The sequence below is a fragment of the Miniopterus schreibersii genome (genome assembly GCF_964146895.1).
Source record: "Miniopterus schreibersii genome assembly, chromosome: 5".
Taxonomy (NCBI): domain Eukaryota; kingdom Metazoa; phylum Chordata; class Mammalia; order Chiroptera; family Miniopteridae; genus Miniopterus; species Miniopterus schreibersii.
This window is the reverse complement of record NC_138106.1, coordinates 81,229,726-81,250,300: the sequence shown is the minus strand read 5'-3', so window position 1 is coordinate 81,250,300 and position 20,575 is coordinate 81,229,726.

Genomic DNA, 20,575 nt, shown 5'->3' with positions numbered 1-20,575 from the left:
GCAAGTCAGAGGAAGGAAAAGCCGACTCAGCCTGAGAAAATGAAACAAGGTTTCAGAAAGAAAGCGACCTTGGCAGAGGCCTTGGTGAAGAAAGAATGAAGTAAAGTGGTTGAGAGCATGGGCCTCAGGTCCCGGCCTGCTGGATGGAGGTACAGAAAACTTGACCTTTCCTTTACCTTTGCTTCACAGAAATTTGAAGTAAGTGATTATGAACCTGTTGTGTTTGTCTGAACCACTGACCTGCATGTGGTGAGCAGGAAGTTCTGTAGCCAGAGTCTCTGCAGCAGTTGAGCTGCTGAGAAGAAACACTGAGGGGGGGGGTTTGCACTCTTGGAAACGGCAATCACTCTTCTTGAACACTGCAGAATCCTCATTCCACTTAAATGGGACCGTCCATAACTGTGCATATGAATGGCAACTTTTGGAAAGATGAGAAGTCTGCAGAACCATTTTGTGTCGTCTCCTTTACGTAACTATTGACAAAAGCGGCCATACGCTTGGCCATTAAATAATCTTACCCTGAGGTTCTAAATTTCTCTGCCCATATGGCAAGTCTTTCTTGAAACTCATATACATGCTTCATGTTTTCTTTCAACAATACCATAAAGTAAGCCTGTTTCTAGAAAGCACCAACTCTTTGTGCTGGAGGTGTCGGAGGTTGTGATTTTGGCAGAGGCAGCCCACCGCCCGAACCTCCCGTTTGAACTATTGGTCATTGTGTCTTGGTGAGCGGTTGAGCCCATCTACTGCCACAGAAACCAAACTGCTGATACTTGTTCCCTCGAACCCACAGAATGCACTTTGCCAATAACATGCTTCCTTCGACCCGCTGAATCTTTAGCTAGAGAGGCAAATAAAGGAACAATGTAGAATTATTTCTGGTGATAGGCGTGCTGAGGGGGGAGGTGTGTAGAAGGAGGATGGTGGTGAGGGTCTCTTGAGTGGTGACCAGTGTCACGCCAAGGATGCAGCAACACTGCACTGGCTGCTGGAAGGCCGCCTCTTCAGCTGGAGTTCTAACCCTCCCCACACACGTCTCTGGTTCTTACCTATTTTCCACACTGAATTTTCTACCCTTCCTTTTATTCTGTCAGCTGCCAGACAGGTTTCCAACACATTTCTTTCTTAAAGGCAGCATTGATTTCTGTCACTTTTAACAAGGAACCCTGGCTGGCCTAGTTTTTCCTAAGTAACAGAATGTATAATGTAATTGTGTCTTGTAGTACTTCTAACTGGACAGGTTCTATGGGAAATGCACTTGAAGAATGTCCTAACAATTGTTAAGTGACAAGTGATGATATCTGAAAGGATGTCTATGTCTTTATGATTGAATATGAAGAAAGATACATTAATTTGAATAGCTCACGTGGACTCCCAAACCCAAGGGGATAAACTTACATTAGACTTTGCAGGCTAATGCTTGCTAATTAGAACCAAAACCTGGCTGGTTAATGGATACAACTTATCCTCCAGCTGGGAACAGTCAGAGGAAGGAATAAAACTAGAAGATAGAAATAGCAGTTTGTTGGCAGAAGAATGGAACATAAAAATAGCTAGGGTGCTACAAAAAAGAACTCACCGATTAATTTATTCATTCAAAGAACATTTAAGAAATATTTATGTGCTAACTGAAGGGAGACACAAAGAGAACCAAAGAGGAGTCCAGCTCTCAAGAAGTGTATGAAAATACAGACGTATAAAAACATAATCATACAAAGCTACCAGAGTTTCCTATACTATTTCATAGGCTTGTGTATTAGCTATTTATGGTTCATAATAAATTAGCAAAAACTCAGTGGCTTAAAATAACTTGCTGTCAGTTTCCATGAGCGAGGAGTCCAGGCCCACCGTACCAGGGCCCTCTGCTCAGGGTCTCACACAGCTGCACACAGGACTTGGGTCTCATCCAGGCCTGGGGCCTCTTCCAAGCTTGTGTGGCTGTTGGCAGAATAGATTTCCTTGCGGCTGTAGAAGCCATAGCAGTTTTTTTCTTCAAGGATAGCAGGAAAGAGTCTCTAAACCTCATTAACAGAGCTCAGGTGATGAAGTCAGACCCACACGGGATAATCTCCCTTTTGATTAAGTTCAAAGTCAACTGATTAGAGCCTTAACTGTATCTACAAAATCCCTTCACCTTTTCCCTATAACATAATCTCAGGAGTGACATCCCAAAACATTAGCCATATTCTCCTGGTTAGAAGCAAGCTCCAGGTCCCACCCACACTCAAGGGCCCAGAGGGGAGGGATAATACAAGGGTGTGGATCTCTGGGGTCATCTCAGAATTCTGCCTGCCACAGCCTGGCACTACCTTCAGTCTTAAATGTATGAAGGAGAAAGAAAGCTAAGTAAATGACAAGCCAGAGAGAGAAGTCACTCAAGCTATGAGCCAAGCCCTTGCACTGGAGTAGAGGCCTTCTCGCCTTCAGGAATCAGGTCATGAGACCTTTTAATTTTTCAGTTCCACTCAACAAAGCCTTGTGCCATACATTCTAGTCCAGGGAATCGCAGGAGAATATGAGAAGTTTCTGTTTTTAGTGAGGTTATAGCTAAAGAGCGAGATGGACAAGGACATCCTTCTATCCAACTTGCATTGGCAAGCATTCAGATTAGCAGGGTTTCAACACTTCATCACTTTTGAAGCTGATATATTTACCCTCTCTTCCCACGCCCCCACATTTCCACATATCCATGTATGTGCTCCCTTCCAGAGATAGGTTCTTCTCATAATTTAGAGAAAAGATTGAGCCCAACCTCAATGAACTAATATTAATGAGCTTCCATGTGTATGAGATGAGGAATGGAGTCCCCTGTCAGCTCTCTCACCCAGTTACCATTCTAATTTCAATGATACGGCCAGATAACATCTGGCTAATACCATAAAGATGTGAAAGGGTTCTGGCCATTTTAATGAGACCTAAAGCTACAAGACTTACCTTTCATTGCCTGAATAATGTGCCTTTTGCTGTGATTTTTAAAACCGTACATTCAGAACAGCTTATGAAAGGCCCAGTTGACCGCTTCTATTTTCTCCCCCGTGAGATGAGGGTGGTCGCTGCTCCCATCCTGTTCCTGAATGGACCATCTGCTGCTTCCCCCAGGCTGGCGCAGTTGCCCCTGTGGCAGGATGGGCCTTGAAGCTTCTTTCTGCGCATCCTGGAACTTCCTGCATTAGAACCACCTCCAAAGGGGTTGATCAATGGAACAAAAAGACAGTGTTTAGGGCACATTACCATATTGGATCCTGGGGCATTTTGGAGACCATCCTTCCCCCAAGCACTGATCAGAGGACTGAGGTTGCCTAAAGGCTGGAAAGGGTCTGATTTTTAGCACAGTGTCCAAAAAAAGAAAATTATAAGATACCAGGTCTTCATGGATGCCATGCACAACCTAAATATGTGCATCCTGCCGGGGACTTAACAATAGAAAAGAAGGCAGTGAGCCATGGCCCTGTCCCATATCTATTACCCTAGAGACTGAGAATCACTCTGGGATGTAATGGGACTTCTGTATCTGGTAGCCACACATACTCAAGGCTACAGTCTTAGCTTGGGACTTTACTGTTTGTCCTCGCAGGTATCGAGGGGTCGATTAATTCATTACTATGGCTTTCAAAAATAAAGATCGTGGGGATATCATAGTGTTGGCACTTAATGACGTTTGGTCAGCAAAATAAAAAACTTTAATGTTATGTTTAAATTTATTTTTAAAAACCCTTCCTCATTATCACATAAGGTAATAGTAGAACAGCAGTTATATTTCTGCACCACCCTTGTCACCAGGAAGCATCAGATGCCCTCGCCTCCGTCCCATGTGCTCCTCAGTGTGGGGGAATAAAAGTTATACTTGCATGTGAACGTCTCCTAAGAGAAGGCGGTAAGTTTCAAATGGGGGTTACAGCTTAGACAAGCTCAGATCGCTCAGCTGACCCCAGGGATTATGATGCAGTAGGGCTGGGTCTCCAGCATCTGTGCAGATTTTTAAAACAGATAATACTGCAGATAAAGTCAAACTGTAAACTTCAAAAGGATACACAGATGAAAATACTTATTTCATGAAATCCTCTTGTTTTCCTCTGTGGGGACACTTGTTCTTACAGTTTCTTTTCTATCCTTTGTTCAGATATGAGCAGATAGAAACCAGAGAAAAAAGATAGTATCACATACTCTCTCTCTTGCTTTGCTCTTTTAAATTTAATAATATATATTGAAGATCATTTCATGTCCTTAAAAACACGTTCCCTCAATCCACGTCAGCAGATTTGTGCACTGGCAAAATCTTTAATGTGCACAACGCTCTTGCACTACTGTACAGGGCGGTCCTGTGCCAGAACCACGCTGAATTCAAAAGGTCACATCTAATCCACATTCTCTTTATTTTATCTACCAACCCAAATTTACCAACCCATCGAAGTTTGCAACTTTGTCATTAAAAATACAGAGTTCTTATGAGACTGGCTTGCACACTGGGACCTTTGTCCTAACAGGTCTAGGAAATACTGTCCCTCATAAAATTCTAGCCTTCTTATTACCTTCACTTTTAATATTTGTCAGGAAGACAGTTAACAAGAATTAAAAAAACAAACATTTTGTTTGCAAATATTTAGACTCCAAGCTGTATGCTTAAGGGCAAGATATTAGTCTATTATCCAAGATAAGCAATAAATAAATAAATAATAAATAAATGAAAGCAGACTTAAATACCAATGGCTAAAACTTTGGACTTGAAAAGGATTTTACTTCACTCTTGACATTTTCATTTTGTTCAAAAGCATATTCCTAGACAAAAGTTTGAGAAGAGTCCCTTCAGTCTTCCACTAGTTTGGTTGCTTGTTCAACTTGAATCGAATTAATCTGGAAATTACGTTGAATAGACTGAAACAACAGCACACACACAGCAAGAGGCCTCGTATCTGCGGATCCCCGCCCACTCGCTGTTAGTAAGCGGGAACAGTAAAATAGTTTCCATCTCACTTTAGTTAGAATTTACCCAGCGCAGGTACTTTGCTGTTTAAATATTTAGTAATGTGTTTAAATATTGAATAGAAAACGTCTCTGATACTAGACATGCACTAAAACAAATTGGAATTGGTCTCCGAGTTTCAATGTTGGTATTCTCTTTGGAAACAACTGAGAAAAAGAAAACTTAATGACAAGAAATTGCACTCAGGGACATCCTCAACGCCGATAATGAGATATACACACTGTGTATTGATAAATAAACATCTAGAAATAAATAAAATAAATGAAAACTTACTACATTTCCTCATTTTTGGACTAAGGGGCTGTGGAATGCAAGTAAAATGTACATAGTTGAGAATTATTGTCTTTGCTTTTTAGAGGTAAAAAGGTTTTTGGATTTTTGTGGTTTTTTAAATATTTTGTTCTTTCTTGAAATAAAATTGGCATTTTAAAAGAGTATACTTTGCCTTTATTTTGTGACACAAACAGCATTTATTGGATTTACAAAGGTAAGTAGTTGGCTTTCATATTTTGGATAAAATAGCAGAAAGTTGGGGAGGGGTCAAAACGAGCACCATTAAGGACTTGTCGAGACGTGCCATTAACTAGTAGGCGCCATTAACTAGTAGGCGCCATTAACTAGTAGGCGCCATTAACTAGTAGGCATGCATGGTGTTCAGGGAGAAGTGTGGGAAAGGCTCCCAGCTTTCTAGCTGGGGTAAGAAGACAAATCTTTGGGACAATTTGCAAAGATAGAAAGTAAATGGAGTAGGAGTAAGTAATAAAGAGTAGGAGTAAAGTAGGCAGGAAATAGACGGCAATAAGATTAATTGTGGACAAGCTGGAAGTGGCGCTGGAGCCAGGTGACCACAGGCAGTCGGAGTGCAGGTCTGGAGTTGAGGGCCACGCGCTGGACCACAGACGGGAAGCCGCCTGCGTCTGTGCGAAGGCCCTGGGAGGGAGCGGGTCTGTCGGGGAAAGCAGGGGAGGTGGGCACAGAAGGAAGGCCGCGGGGAGACGGCCAGGGACGGTGGGAGAGGTAAAGAGAGTGAAGAGAGAGGAGTGGCGGAGGCGGGGAGAGGGCTGAGGGGAGGGAGCCGACAGCCCAGAGCCGGGCCTTCCCCAGGGTCTGCCTCTGTCACCACCGTGTCGTGATTATAGTCTCGCCGAGCCCGGGCCCACTGTCCTGCCTGCCTCACCCAGCTCCCTCAGGCTCTCCACTTAAGGCACTAGATCTCCGTTCTGTTCCTTTCTCTCCAAGTCCAGTTTCAAATGCAAGGCCAATACCCCTGGCTGCCGGAAACTCTCTGTATGCTACAGCTGGGCCCGGCCTCCGAAATACCTTTTCTCACTGAGCCATATTTATTGTCTTCCACACTTTATAAAGTGTTTCTTAACTTGAAAATTGTGTTTTGTTTAGGAATATGACCATCTATGTATTCTGAGTATTAAAAAATGCAGGACAGGGGTTTTTAAGATGGCAGTGGAGTAAATGGACCTTTCTTTTTTTTAAAAAAATATCTTTATTGATTTCAGAGAGAGGAAGGGAGAGGGAGAGAGAGAGAGAAACATCAATGATGAGAGAGTCATTGATCGGCTGCCTCCTGCACGCCCCCAACTGGGGATCAAGCCCACAACCCCGGCATGTGCCCTGACCGGGAATGAAACCGTGATCTCCTGGATCCCAGGTCGATGCTCAACCTCTGAACCACACGCCTGGCCAGGCAAGTGGACCTTTCTTGCCCCTTCTTCCAGAACCAAACTGGAAATAAAACTAAACTGGGGGACTCTCACCCTACATTACCAACTGAAGACTAGCTGAAGAGGAGACTTTTAACAAGAAAGGACAGAAACCACCTCAGGACTGGTAGGAAAGGAGGGGGCGTGAGAGGGGCTGGCCCAGATCCCACAGGCGGCAGCTGAGGGTGGGAGGGATACCTTGGTTGCTGAAAGTGGGGATTTCACTGAGAGGAGTGAAGCCCGGTCCCTGGGCTGGGCTCCCCAGCCTGGAGCACCAGAGCCAAGAACATCAGCCCATATAACATCCAGCTGTGAAAGGCAGTGGGGCTTCTATCTGCCAGGGAGAGAAGGAGCCTATTGGATATAAGCCACTTAAAAAAAATCCCAGAGGACAGGATTTTCATTTGCAGCCCTCATTAGAGACTTTGGTGGAAGGAGGGTGGTGTGGGCTGGACTCACATGAAGAGAGGCAGGGGTGGGAGGTATTGGGGGGAGATGTGGAACAGTGCTGGACAGGAGACCTGCACTTGGTCATCCCCCACCCACAGATTGCAGCAGCCATTTGTCCTGAGAGGCACAAGCCCCCCCAGGCAGTAACAGCCTGGGGAAAGGCAAATACCTCACCCTCAGGGACACAGCTCACCCCACCCTCAGGAATCCCACTCGCCCCACCCTGCACCTCCACCCCTGCTGAGGAGAGGTCCGGGGCGGGGGCAGAGGCCAAGTTTATAGGTCTGGGGGTTCTCAAGGACAATCAGTGACTGGCTTTGAGATGGGACCATTCCCCCCACACTATTCTGGGAACTAGGCTGGTGCTTCCCCCTCATGGGAGAGCTGATAGAAACTCCCAGCTCCCAGCAGACCCCACCAGACTGCATACGGGGTGCTCTGCCTTGCCCAGGTCAAGGAAACAATCTGGGACAGACTCAGACCTGTGGTTCTGGAATGGAGTCACCCCCCCCCCACCACCTCCCCTGAAAGCTGAATGGCACCTCCCCCCACAGGAGACACACAGGCCTCATCCTCCCAATTAAACCAAAAGTCCTTTCACAAACAGCCTTTTCAGGGACTAAGGCTTACAGCTGACAGCAGGCAGAGGTGGATCCCGAGGTACCTGGGGACATTGGCTGACCCGCCCCTGGGCCCTGTGCTGCTAAAAAGCTGGCTTAGAGCACAGCCCAACCCTGCGGAGGCAGCCACGAGCTGTGGATTGCTAGAAGCTCCGAACAAGTTGCTGAAAGCAAACACGGGCAGCTTCTGACAGAGGCTAGCACCAAAGTACCCCCCAAGAGGCCCAGAAACAGCAGACAAAACTCTCAGCTTCCGTCACCGTGAGAGCAGGAGCCAGAGGGAGCTCCCGCAGGCACTCAGGTCTGTTGACACAAACTCCACTTGGCTCTTTTTCTTTTTGCATTATTTCCTTTATTTTTTATTGCTCTGTTATTATTTTGTTTCTCTTTTTTTCTTTCCTATCTTTTATTTTTCTCTTTCCTTTTCTTACTCTATTTTCTCTCTCTTCTCTTTTCCTTTCCTCAATGACTCCTTCCTCTTTTCTTTTATACCATTCCCCTTTTCCTATTCTTTTTTTCTTATTTTTTTCTCTCCCTTCTTTCCTTTCATATCTTTTTTCTTCTGCTTTTTTTTTCTCACATATATATATTTTTTCTTTTATTATTCTCATTCTCTTTTCACTTTCTTAATTCTCCTTACTCTTGCGGTTTTGTTTTTGTCATAGGCGTCCTTAGTATGCTTTTGTTTTGTTCTGTTAGCACCTGCACAGTCACTCCCTTGACCTGGTCGGGGTTGAGCCTCACAGTCGCCAGCCTGAGGGGAGCCCCCGCTGGTGAAGGGGACAACAGTCAAGACCAAATCATAACAGGGGGACCCAAATAACCCACATGAGGGACATTCTTAGAGCACCCAGCTCTGGAGATCAAAGAGATTGCTCCATCGGGTCCCACAGGACACTTACTGCATAAAGCACCCCACGAAGACTGGGAGGCACAGCATTCCTATCTAATACCTAGAAACAAATGCAAAGAGACAGCTAAAATGGGGAGAAAAAGGAACAACCCCCAAATGAAAGAAAAGGTGGAATCTCCAGAAAAGGAGCTAAATGAAATAGAGACGAACAACTTGTCAGACATAGAGTTCAAAGTAATGGTTATAAGGATGTTCGGGGAACTTAGTGACAATTACAAGAAACTTAGTGGGAGCTACAACAGCATGAAAAAGGAAATAGAAGCCATAAACAAGAACCCGTTGGAAATGAAGAATACCATATCTGACATTAAGAATACACCAGAAGGAATTAAAAGTGGATTGAATAAGCAGAGGATTGAATCAGTGATTTGGAAGGCAAGGTAGAAAAAACTTCAAATTAGAGCACCAGAAAGAAAGGATTAAAAAGCCGGAGGATAGTTTAAGGGAACTTTGGGAGAACATGAAACATAACATCTGCATCATATGGGTACCAGAGGAAGAAAGTGAGCAAGGAATAGAGAATCTATTTAAAGAAATAATGACAGAAAATGTCCCTAACCTGCTGAAGGAAAAAGTCACACAAGTTCAGTAAGAACAGAGAGTCCCAGTCAAGACTGGGACAAAGAAACCCACACAAAGACACATCATAACTAAACTGACAAATGTTAAGGACAAATGATCTTAAAAGGATTAAGAGAGAGACAGAAAGTTACCTACAGGGGAGTTCCCATTAGACTGTCAACTGATTTCTCAGCAGAAACACACTAGGCCGGAAGGGATTGGCACGAAGTATTCAGACTAATGAAAGGCAAGGACCTGAATGCAAGACTGCTCTATCCAGCAAGGCTATAATTTGAAATTGAAGGCAAAATAAAGATATTTCCAGAAAGAAATGGCTAAAAGAGTTTATTACCACCAAACCAACATTGGAAGGAATGTTAAAGAGACTGCTTTAAAGATGAAGAAGAAAATGAGAGAGAGAGGAACATAGTCATAAAGGAAAAATGCAATAATTATCTATCAATAATAACCTTAAATGTAAATGGATTAAATACTCCAATCAAAAGACTTAGGGTAACTGAATGGATAAGAAAACATGACCCACACATATGCTGTCTACAAGAGACCCACCTCAGAACAAAAGATTCACACAGGATGAAGGTGAAAGGATGGGAAAAATTTTCCATGTAAATGGAAACAACAACAACCAAAAGGCAGTACTCATATCCGACAGTACAGACTTCAAAACAAAGGCAAAGAAGGTTACCACGTAACACTAAACGGATCAATCCAAAAAGAAAATATGGCCCCAGTTAAAATATATGCACCCGGTAGAGGAGCACCTAAATATAAAAAAATACTCTTGGTGGACTTTAAGAGAGAGATCTACAGTGACACAGTCTTAGTAGAGGACTTTAACATCTCACTGATATCCCTGGATAAATCTTCCGGACAATAAATCAACAAGAAACAGCAACCTTAAACAGCATACTAGATTAGATGGAAGGACAGTAGTGACAATTTCCATGTTCTTTACATGTTAGAGCTGAGAGCATACTGGCATAAGGACAAGCATATTGACCAATGGAACAGAACAGGGACCCAAGAAATGGACCCACATCAATATGGTGAATTAATATTTGACGAAGGCGGCAAGAGCATACAATGGAGGAAAGACAGTCTCTTCAGTAAATGCTGTTTGGAAAATTGGACAGGTACATGTAAAAAATGAAATTATACCACCAACTTACACCATACACAAGAATAAATTCAAAATGGATAAAAAACTTAAATGTAAGTCATGAAACCATAAAAATCCTAGAAGAAAACATAGGCAGTAAAATCTCAGACATCTCACGTAGCAGAATTTTCACTGATACATGGCCTATGGCAAGAAAAACAAAAGAGAAATTAAACGAATGGGATGACATCAAACTAAAAAGCTTCTGTACAGCAAAAGAAACAATCAACAAAATGCAAAGGGGAACCCACTCTATGGGAGAATATATTTACCAATGATGCATCTGATAAGGGTTTAATTTCCAAAATATACAAAGAACTCATACAACTCAACACCTGGAAGAGAAACAATCCAATTAAAAATGGGCAAAGGACCTGAATAGACACTTCTCCAAAGAGGACATACAGATGGCCAAGAGACAGTTGAAAAAGTGCTAAATGTCACTAATCATCAGAGAGATGCACATTAAAATGAGGTATCAGCTTACACCTGTCAGAATGGCTACCATCAATAAATCAACAAATGGCAGGTGCTGGTGAGGGTGTGGAGAAAGGGGAATGCAGACTGGCACAGCCACTATGGAAAACAGAATGGAGTTTCTTTTAAAAATTAAAAGTGGAGCTGCCGTTTGACCCAGTGATCTCCCTTCTGGGACTATATCCTAAGAATCCTGAAACAGCGATCAGAATGAATCTGTGCACCCCTGTGTTCATTGCAGTGTTACTTACAATAGCTAAGATCTGGAAACAGCCCAAGTGCCCATCAGTAGATGAGTGGATAAAAAAGCAGTGGCACATTCACACCATGGAATACTACGCAGCTGTAAAAAAGGAGCTCTTTTCCTTTGTGACAGCATGGATAGTCCTGGAGATTATTATGCTAAGCAAAATAAGCCAGTTAGATAAAGACAAATATCACACGATCTCACTTATATGTGGAATCTAATGAACAAAATAAACTGACAAACAAATTAGTTCCAGAGGCATGTATACATGGAACAGAATGACAGATTTCTGAGGGGAGGAGGGTGAAGGGGCCAGGAAGAGTTTAACCTAAGAAAATATATGCATATATGCATAGCCCATGGACAGAGAAGTTAGTGTGGTGAGGGCCCGGGGTGGGGTGGGGGCTGGGTAGAAGAGACAAAGGGGTCGAAAATGGGGGACATCTGTAATACTGTCAACAATAAATAATGAAAAAATGCATGATATTAATAAACACCAAATTCAGGATGATAATAGCTATGCAGAGTGTGGGACAGTTATGATTAGGGAAGGGAAAGTAAGGGTTTCAACTGCATTAATAATGTTTAATTCCAAAGCTAGATAACAGGATCATGGATTTCAGTTTCTGTATATTTAAATAATATAAGCAAATTATTTAAGAAATACTTTATAATGGCAGTGTCCTGAAATTCAAGTTTTTAAGATCTTCTCAATTTGGGACCCTGTTCCCTGTCTTATTTTATTTCCTACAGTCTCTTACAGTGTTGTCTTTGGGGTCCATCTCCTCTTTATATCATTCAAAAAGGTGGTTGTCAAGTGCATTTCTTTATCATCTTTAGTCACACTGCTCCCCTCCAGAAATGCATTTCCACTCTATGTCTCTCTAAAATCTTTGTTGCTGATTTCTCTGCTGTATATAAACTCTTTCCCCTCTGAAATCTCGTGTGTGTGTATGTGTGTGTGAGAGAGATTCTACTCTATCACTTCCAAATCTATTTGTGTGATATATATTTTTTACTAAATAGTTCATTAATTCTAATCTTGATAGTGATTGCACATTAAAATTACCTGGGGAGCTCTTAAAAAATATTGGTGCCTGGGCCCCAACTCAAACAGTTCTCACTTCAAACAGGCCTGAATAACAGAATTTTTAAAAAGCTTTTGAGGTGATTCTTATACCACAGTTATACCCTGACCATGCTGTAAAGACAGGGACCACCTTTTCTTAGCTGTCTCTACACCAGCACAAAGTTTCACATACATGAAATGTGAAATGTGCAGAGCTCAATTCCAAGTTCAGTCAATGACAGGAGGAAAAGCTAATATTCTTAAGAAACTGCTGCACTGTTTTTCTTCTGACATTACAACATATTAAAAGTCCACTTAAAAGTAACTTGACCTTTACTAGTTCAGTGTCATGAACATTTGGAAACAAGTTACCTAAATGTGCAAACATGAACAGCTGGACCGAAATCAAACACTGCCTGAAGTGACGTGAAATACTGGTGACCAAGGAGCCAAGGCCATAAATCAGAGCTTGCAGTTCCAGCGTTTGACAAGTGATCCTTCATCTCAGAAGGGATCAGAGTAGCAGTGTGCAAGTGTAAAGGAGGGAGCATGAAGGATATAGGGCATTTAGTTAAAAAGATGACAGTGCAAAGGTGTTAAAAAATTGGCCAGGATGCTATGCAACAGTGGGGCAAATGTAGGATCCTGTTCTAAGCCTCCTAATTAAGTATTAACTGTATATAACTTGTGTCACATTGTTTTTTAGAGTCCAAATGATATTCAAATGCCTAAAGTTGTTTTATCTATGTTAGTTGTGTTAAAATTATTTGTTTCTATTTGCAGTACTCTTAAGAGCAAGAGTTAGATGATTATTTACATCACTGGCATCCTATAAAAAGAGACTGTATTTTTAATCTAACTTTTTGGAAGGAAAATGAGTAGATAGACGAGGTATATGTATGAGTCCCTCTCTAAGCAGTGTAGAAAAGCTAATCAGTTATTTTAAATTCCTTGTCTGATAATCCCCGAATCTGTGTCATATCTCAATCTGGTTCTAATGCTTGCGTTGCCCCTTCAACACTATTTTTTCGTGCCTTTGGCAGGCCTTGTAATTTTTGTGGTTGTTGAACGGTGAATGTGAAATTTATGGATAATTAGAACTGAAGTAAACAGGCCTCCAGTGTGAGGATTTACGTTAATTTTTGCTGTAGCTATAGGTGCTAGAAGCTTCAAATTCCTCTGGTGTCCTCGCTTTCCTTCCCCCTTGACATTGGGCTTCCCTGGGTTCACCTCCTCAGTGAGAGCCTGCTCCGTGCAGGGCTCAAGGGCATAACCGCTGTTAGGCCGGAGCCCTGCTGGCGTGGCCGAGGCGGCGCCTTCAGTGATCTCGCAGCGAAGTGTCCGTGTTTCAGCAGGCCCGTGTCGGTGGGCTGTGGCCTTCACGAGAGTTTCCCCAGGGGTTAGCTCCCCCCAGGGTCCTATTCTCTCTTGTCCAGCTGCAGCCTTCTCAGTCTGCTTCCTCCAGGCTCTGGGCCCTGTTAATTATGTTCTGGTTCTCACTGTTCCTCACTTTAGGTGAAACAGAAAGCCTGGAGCGGGAGGAATTTTCTCCTATCAGCTGTGATACAGATCTAAGAAAGTCCATTCCCCAGGAGAGGAGTCCTTCATTATGGCTAAAAGTGGTGGATTTACTTCACAATAATTACTCTTCCCCTCCCCGTGCCAGCCGCAGTGATCTTTCTTAGATCTCCACAGGGAGAACCTAGTGGAGGGACTAAAACCGAAGCCCATGAAAATGGGGCACGCTCTTAAAACTGCAACCCCCAGGAGGTCCTCACACGTACCTTAGTCCCTGCTCAGCTTCCAGCCCTTTACCCAAATTACTGCTCTGGTGCTCCCACCAGTTTATGGCTCCAGCAGCTCTTACTCCAGGCCAGCAAGTCTCACCTGTGTCTCTCTGGATAAACCCGTTTTTTCAGGTTTTCGGGTTCTGCCACCTCAGTTGTCTGATGAGTTCAAGGATAAGCATGAATTTTTAATCTGTGCAGTTTTTTCTTGTTTTAAGGACAGCAGTGACGATTTCCATGTTCTTCACATGTTAGAGCTGAAAGCATGCTGGCATAAGGAGAGGCATAGAAGATCAATGAAATAGTATAGAAAGCCCAGAAGTAAACTCATGCTTTTATGGTCAATTAATGACAAAGAAGGCAAGAGCATACAATGGAGTAAAGACAGTCTCTTCAATACGTAGGGTTTGGAAAATTGGACAGATATACGCAAAAAATAAAAGACCATCAACTTACACCATACACAAGAATAAACTCAAAATAGATAAAAGACTTAAATATAAGTTGTGAAACCATAAAAATCTTAGAAGATAACATAAGTAGTAAAATCTCAGACATCTCTAGTAGCAATATTTTTGCCAATATATCTCTTAGGGCAAGGGAAACAAAGGAAAAAATAAACAAATGGGACTATATCAAACGAAAAAGCTTTTGCACAGCGAAAGAAACCATCAACAATATCAGAAGGAAACCCACTGTATGGGAGAACATATTTGCCAATGAGATATCTGTATGAGGTTAACTTCCTAAGTTTATAAAGAACTTATATAACTCAACACCAGGAAGACAAACAATCCAATTAAAAAATGGGCAAAGGACCTGAATAGACACTTCTCCAAAGAGGACATACAGATGGCCAAGAGACACATGAAAAATGCTCAACATCACTAATCACCAGAGAGATGCAAATTAAAACCACAGTGAGATGTCATCTCACACCTGGCGAGGGTGTGGAGAAAGGGAACCTAGTGCACTGCTGGTGGGAATGCAGACTGGTGCAGCCACTGTGGAAAACATGGAGTTTCCTCAAAAGATTAAAAATGGAACTGCCTTATGATGCAGCAATTCCACTTCTGGGAATATATCCTAAGAAACCCAAAACAGCTGTGAGAAAGACTATATGCACCCCTATGTTCATTGCAGCATTATTTATAATAGCCAAGATCTGGAAACAGCCCAAGTGCCTATCAGTCAATGAGTGGATAAAAACGATGTAGTACATTTACAGGATGGAATACTACGCAGCTGTAAAAAAGAAGGAGCTCTTTTCCTTTGTGACAGCATGGAGGGACCTGGAGATTATTACGCTAAGAGAAGTAAGGTAGTTAGATGAAAACAAATATCACAAGATCTCATTTATATGTGGAATCTAATGAACAAAATAAACTGACAAATTAGTTCCAGAGGCATGGATGCCTGGAACAGAATGGCAGCTGTCAGGGGGAGGGACTGGGGGGTTGGATGAAAAAAGTGAAGGAATTAGCCAAAGAACATATATGCAGAACCCATAGACACAGACAATAGTGCAGTGTTGGCCAGAGGGGCGGGGGGTGAGGGCTGGTTAGAGGTGGGCGAAGGCCGGGGGCAATGGGGACATCTCTAATAGTGTTACCAATGAAAATAAAGTTTAAGGAAAGCTGAAAGCAGAAGGCAAAGTTATTTCTAATTGTATATTTCTAAACTTGTAGGCACATGTAATACAGTAATTAAATTCAAGATTTAAAAGTATTATATTGGAACTAAATATCTTGTCATTTAAGTATATTTTATTTTGTTTTTTAATTTTTTAAACTTATTTGAGGTGAAAGCAAGAGAGAGAGAGAGGGAAACATCAATTTGTTGTTGTACTTATTTATGCCTCATTGGTGGCCTTTTGTATGTGCCCTGATCAGAGACAGAACCTGCAACCTTGATGTATTGGGATGACCCTCTAACCAACTGGGCTACTGCCCAGGACTCAGTTAAGTATATTTTTTTAAAAAAACATTATTTTTTAAAAGCTGCCCATGCTTAGTATTAGTTGAAGTTTAGTATTTAATTTTTGTCAATTTTTCTTGTTGATAGTAAAAATTGTTTTTGGTTACTTATTAAAAAATTGCTTTCAATTATTAAATATAGCAGTCTCAATCACTGCCATTTCATGCAATTTTCCTCATATGTTACATTATTTATGCTTCCATTAATCAAGAGAATATTTGTTTTTATTTTGTCATTTTATTTTGGGTATTAATATATTTCTTTAAATAATTCATGATATCTGAAAACATTGATCAAGTTCATCATTTCACTGTATATTTATGAAACTATTTGTTCTGGTTTCTAAACCTAAAAAATTTTGAAGATCACATGTGGAGTCAGCCTCAGGATTATTTTGATTATTGATGCTTCTCTAGAATAAAGAGAAAGTATTATTGTTGATGGGGGCTAGAATATGCTCCCACAGAACACGGCACCTTGAGTGTCTTAGGCTGAAGGAATTTGAGAGACAGGGGTGCTGAAAGGCCTCTTTACCCTCCCCCCGCAGCAGGTTACTAGACTCTCAGGTGAGAGGCGCCCCCCTTCATCTCTGAAAGTGAATGAACAGGTTTTGCTAAGTTTCCCCCAGTTTTCTACATTAGCTCGCACCCTTTTTGTGCTATCACGTTTTCCCACGAGTTATCACTCTTCATCAAGCCTAGCGTAAAAACACTTAGTTATGAAGGCTCTCATGTCACATAAAATTCATATTACACAAACTCGCAGCTTTTCTATTGTTGATCTGCTACTGTTACAGAGATCTAGCCAAGAACCTAGAAGGGTAACAGGAAAAATATTTTTCCTTCCATATGTTATAAATAAATAAAGTTTTATTTTTGTCTTTTATTTTTGGTTTGTATGAGGTCACTTACAGATGTTATCCAAGTTGAAATGATCATTACTTTGGCATATTATGCTGAAGGATTTCCTCTTCTGAGTGGCTTTATGATAATTTGATATTTTGTTTCATATTCCAGGCCAGTTGTGACTAGGAGGTGAGACACTTTGTCTGAAGTTGCACTTTCAATCAGCCAGTCCTGGGAAGCAGGGTGCCTGCCTCTGTGGGACTCAGTCACCTTGGATGTTTCCGGAATTGCTCTGTTGATATGGGCTTAAATAGAAATAAATTTAAATGGGCCTGTATTATTTGTGGAAGTAAACTAAAACCCTGGAATTCTGTAGGGCAATGAGGAAGGCAAATTGTGGAGCTGAGTGCCTCTGTATGCTGTTTGTGAAAAATGGAAACTAATTGCGATTCCTCGCTTGTTGCAATGGAATGAAACTCTACAGAAAGGCCCCAAACTATTTTATCAGTCTGAGAATCCCCTGGGTAAGTATCTGACTTGCCTAAGAGGGGAGTTTGTGAGTCTCTCTCAGTCAGTTCAGCCTCCCACTCTCCTAACTATTTCATATTCTCCTCTCTGCAAAACCTCCAATATCCCCACCTTCTTCCCCATTCTTAATCGATGGCCTTGTTCCTTATTTCATGGAAAAAATACCAGTCTGCAATCTGTACCTGTAATCACGTGTCCTGTATTCCCCCCTGTAGTTAAACTCGATGGATTATCCTTGGTCCTAATGTAACTGTTGCCTCTTAGCACCTCTCACCTGCTCCAGTACTTCACTAGTGCAGTTGTCCCCTCTGTCTTCCATGCAAAAAAAAGCAAACAAACAAACAAACTAAAAAAAACAAAAGAAGACAAAAGCTCCTCTTGATTGTGCATCTCCTTTAGCTCCATTTTCCATTTCTCTTCTCCCCTTCACAGCCAAACCTCGCAAGAAGAACTGTCTCTTCTCATGGTCTACAATTCCTGTTTTCCTACGCTGTCTTGAACCTACCCCAGTCTGCCCCCGTCTCTTTCTCCCCATGAGAATTGTTTGTTCAGGTCACCGGTGACCTCCATGCGGCCAAATCCAGTGATCCATTCTCAGGGTTGGCATTGCCTCACTTATAAGCAGCTTTTGGCCTAAGGATAGCTTTTGACACAAACGATCATCTCTTCCTTCTTGAAGCACTTTCTTGCTCCTGGCCAGGGCTCTCCTTGCTCTTGACTGTCCCTGTCTCACGGGCCACCCTTCCCACTTGTCCCCTGGAACTGGCACTGCCTTACCTCGATACTGTGTGAGTCGGTCTGCCTCCGAAGCTCTTTGTTCTCTATGTATATTCACTTTCTAGGGAACATCATTCAGTTCCCTGGCTTTCATGCTGTCTCTGTAAAAATTCCAAATTTAGTATCTGCCTGTTTCCCATGGGTATGTACAAGTACCTAAAACATAGATTGTCCCAAACTGAATTCAATTAAACCTCTTCTTCCCCAAGCCTCTCCATTGTATACATTTCAGTATTATTATTTGCGGGGTACCAAATGTAGAAGACAGAAAGGTGCTTTCAAACCATTTTTAACAGTTAAATTTTGTTTTTAAAAAATATAATATGATAGAGTTTCCCCAGTGTGAATTCTGCCTCTGTAAGTGAAACTTTCTCCTATTTTAAGGTGATGAGAACTGACATATTCATGTAGGACTTTTTTCTTCCTCTTTTTCAAGCAAGAGACATTGGTTCTCTTATTTGGGTTGTGCATGGAAGTGGGCTCAGTTGGGGCCTGGGTTCCAGAATGCAGCTTAGTGCAGGCAAGTTTATCTGGAACATTAATAAATGACTGTAATAACCAGTGCATTTTGGGGAATATATCAATTAGCAAAGTGCCATTTATCTTTAGTGTGATTGCTACTTTTCTGTTGAATTTAAGTCAAAATGTAAGCAGTAATATACCACTTGAATATTATGTCTCCACCTGCAAGGATGTATCTACAAAATCATGCTTCTTTCCCCCTTGTGGAATAACTCTACCCCCATCGGAGTGTTGCTGCATCGCCCAAGCCCTGGTCCCCAAGCACTCACCCTGAACTCCCAGCGCAGGGCCCCGCCCGCTTAACCTGTTCCATCTGTACATACCCGCTTTGGCTAGCTCTGTAGAAGCACTTTATTTTTCTCAAGAAAATGAATCCTTACTTCAAAACCATTTTGTGTGTGTGTGTGTGTGTGTGTGTGTGTGTCAGGGCTGTGACAGAGCCTTGTAAGTAGAGTATTTCTCAATATCAGGGAAATACGACTTTTTAAGAGGCTATTTGCTATTTTAGAAAACCAACCTCAGCATTATACAGGAAGTAGAGATGGCAGTTTATCTAATGTTGATAATTTAATTTTCCTTCTGAAAAACTGCCCCTAACTAAAAGAAATCATAAAATAGCAGCTATAGTTGAATATTTTAGTGTCTTACTTTCGACTGTCCTTCTGTCCCTCATTAAGTGGTTCAAAGTGAAGTTCGTAGGCACAATTCCTCTCCCCCCTCTCCTCTGCGCTACACTGTACTGTTCCCACTTCAACAGCATTTTTCAAATCAAGTGGGCAGGTTTGCGTTCCTAGAGCAGCAGTAACAGGAATGTCTGAGAGAAAATGTGTATGGGGACAAGGATAAGCCATCATATTTCTCATACCCTGTTCTTTACAACAAAGCCACTTACAATCTCTGTAGACTTGTTATTTTTCTAATTACAACGTCAGCCCTCCGAAGCAACGCCTGTGTGTTTGAAGCAACTTTTTTAGGTTGAATCCTAATACACTGATTATAAGACACACTTCAAATATTTTTTTCAACACACCAAAAAATCTATTGCATTGAATAAACTTTAAAATGAAAAAGAATATGAATGCACACTAGAACACCGATTCTTGTTGGAGAGCTGGAGGGAGAGGAAGCTGAAAGAGATGCAGGCTTGGCCAGGGAGCTGGGAGATCCCATCTCACCAGCCTGAGGAGAGAGGAAGATGGTATCTGCAGCGAAAGTTGTTACCTTCAGCAAAAGCGGTTTTAGGCAGGTCTGCGGGGAGCATTTGGAACTCAGCTAAGAACTGGAGGTAAACAGGATGTAAGGAAGTAGAAAAGTCTAGTGTAGGGAATCTTCCGGAGAACTGTCAAGAAACTGGGCTGGGAAGGAGAGAGAGAGGAGGCCGTAACAGAATGATGCCCCGGGGCTGGGGCTGATCGTACAAAATCATTAATCATAAGAGACATCAGAGAGCTTGTTTAAGTTCAGAAAAGAAGGATCTAGAAGATAGGAAAAGACCGAAGACTTGGGTGGGAGAAAGGAAGCTGGTGCAGCAGAGAGACCCTTGGACGGCACAGTGGATGGAGTCAGGTGGGATTCGTTTTTATAGGAGACGGAACTGTACCTCGTTGTGACAGAAGCAAGAAAGGATTAATAGGCCACAAAGATAAAATTGGAGGAGATCTCCGGTGTCTGTGTCAGGACTGCACATTTGTACACATTGCTGTTTGCTCTTTCTGAAACGCCCGCCCCCCTTATGTGCAGGGGCTCCGGGCCGTGTTGCCATGCATCGCTCCTAGAGAGCCTTCCTCGGCGTGTGTCAGCCCGCTGTGGGCGGTCCCCTTGTGCTCTCACATGCTCCCTGAAATAGGCACTTACTTATCAGTTTCCTCCTTCAGAATGAAGAAAAAAAAAAAGCACATCTTATCTGTCTTTATATCTCGGAGA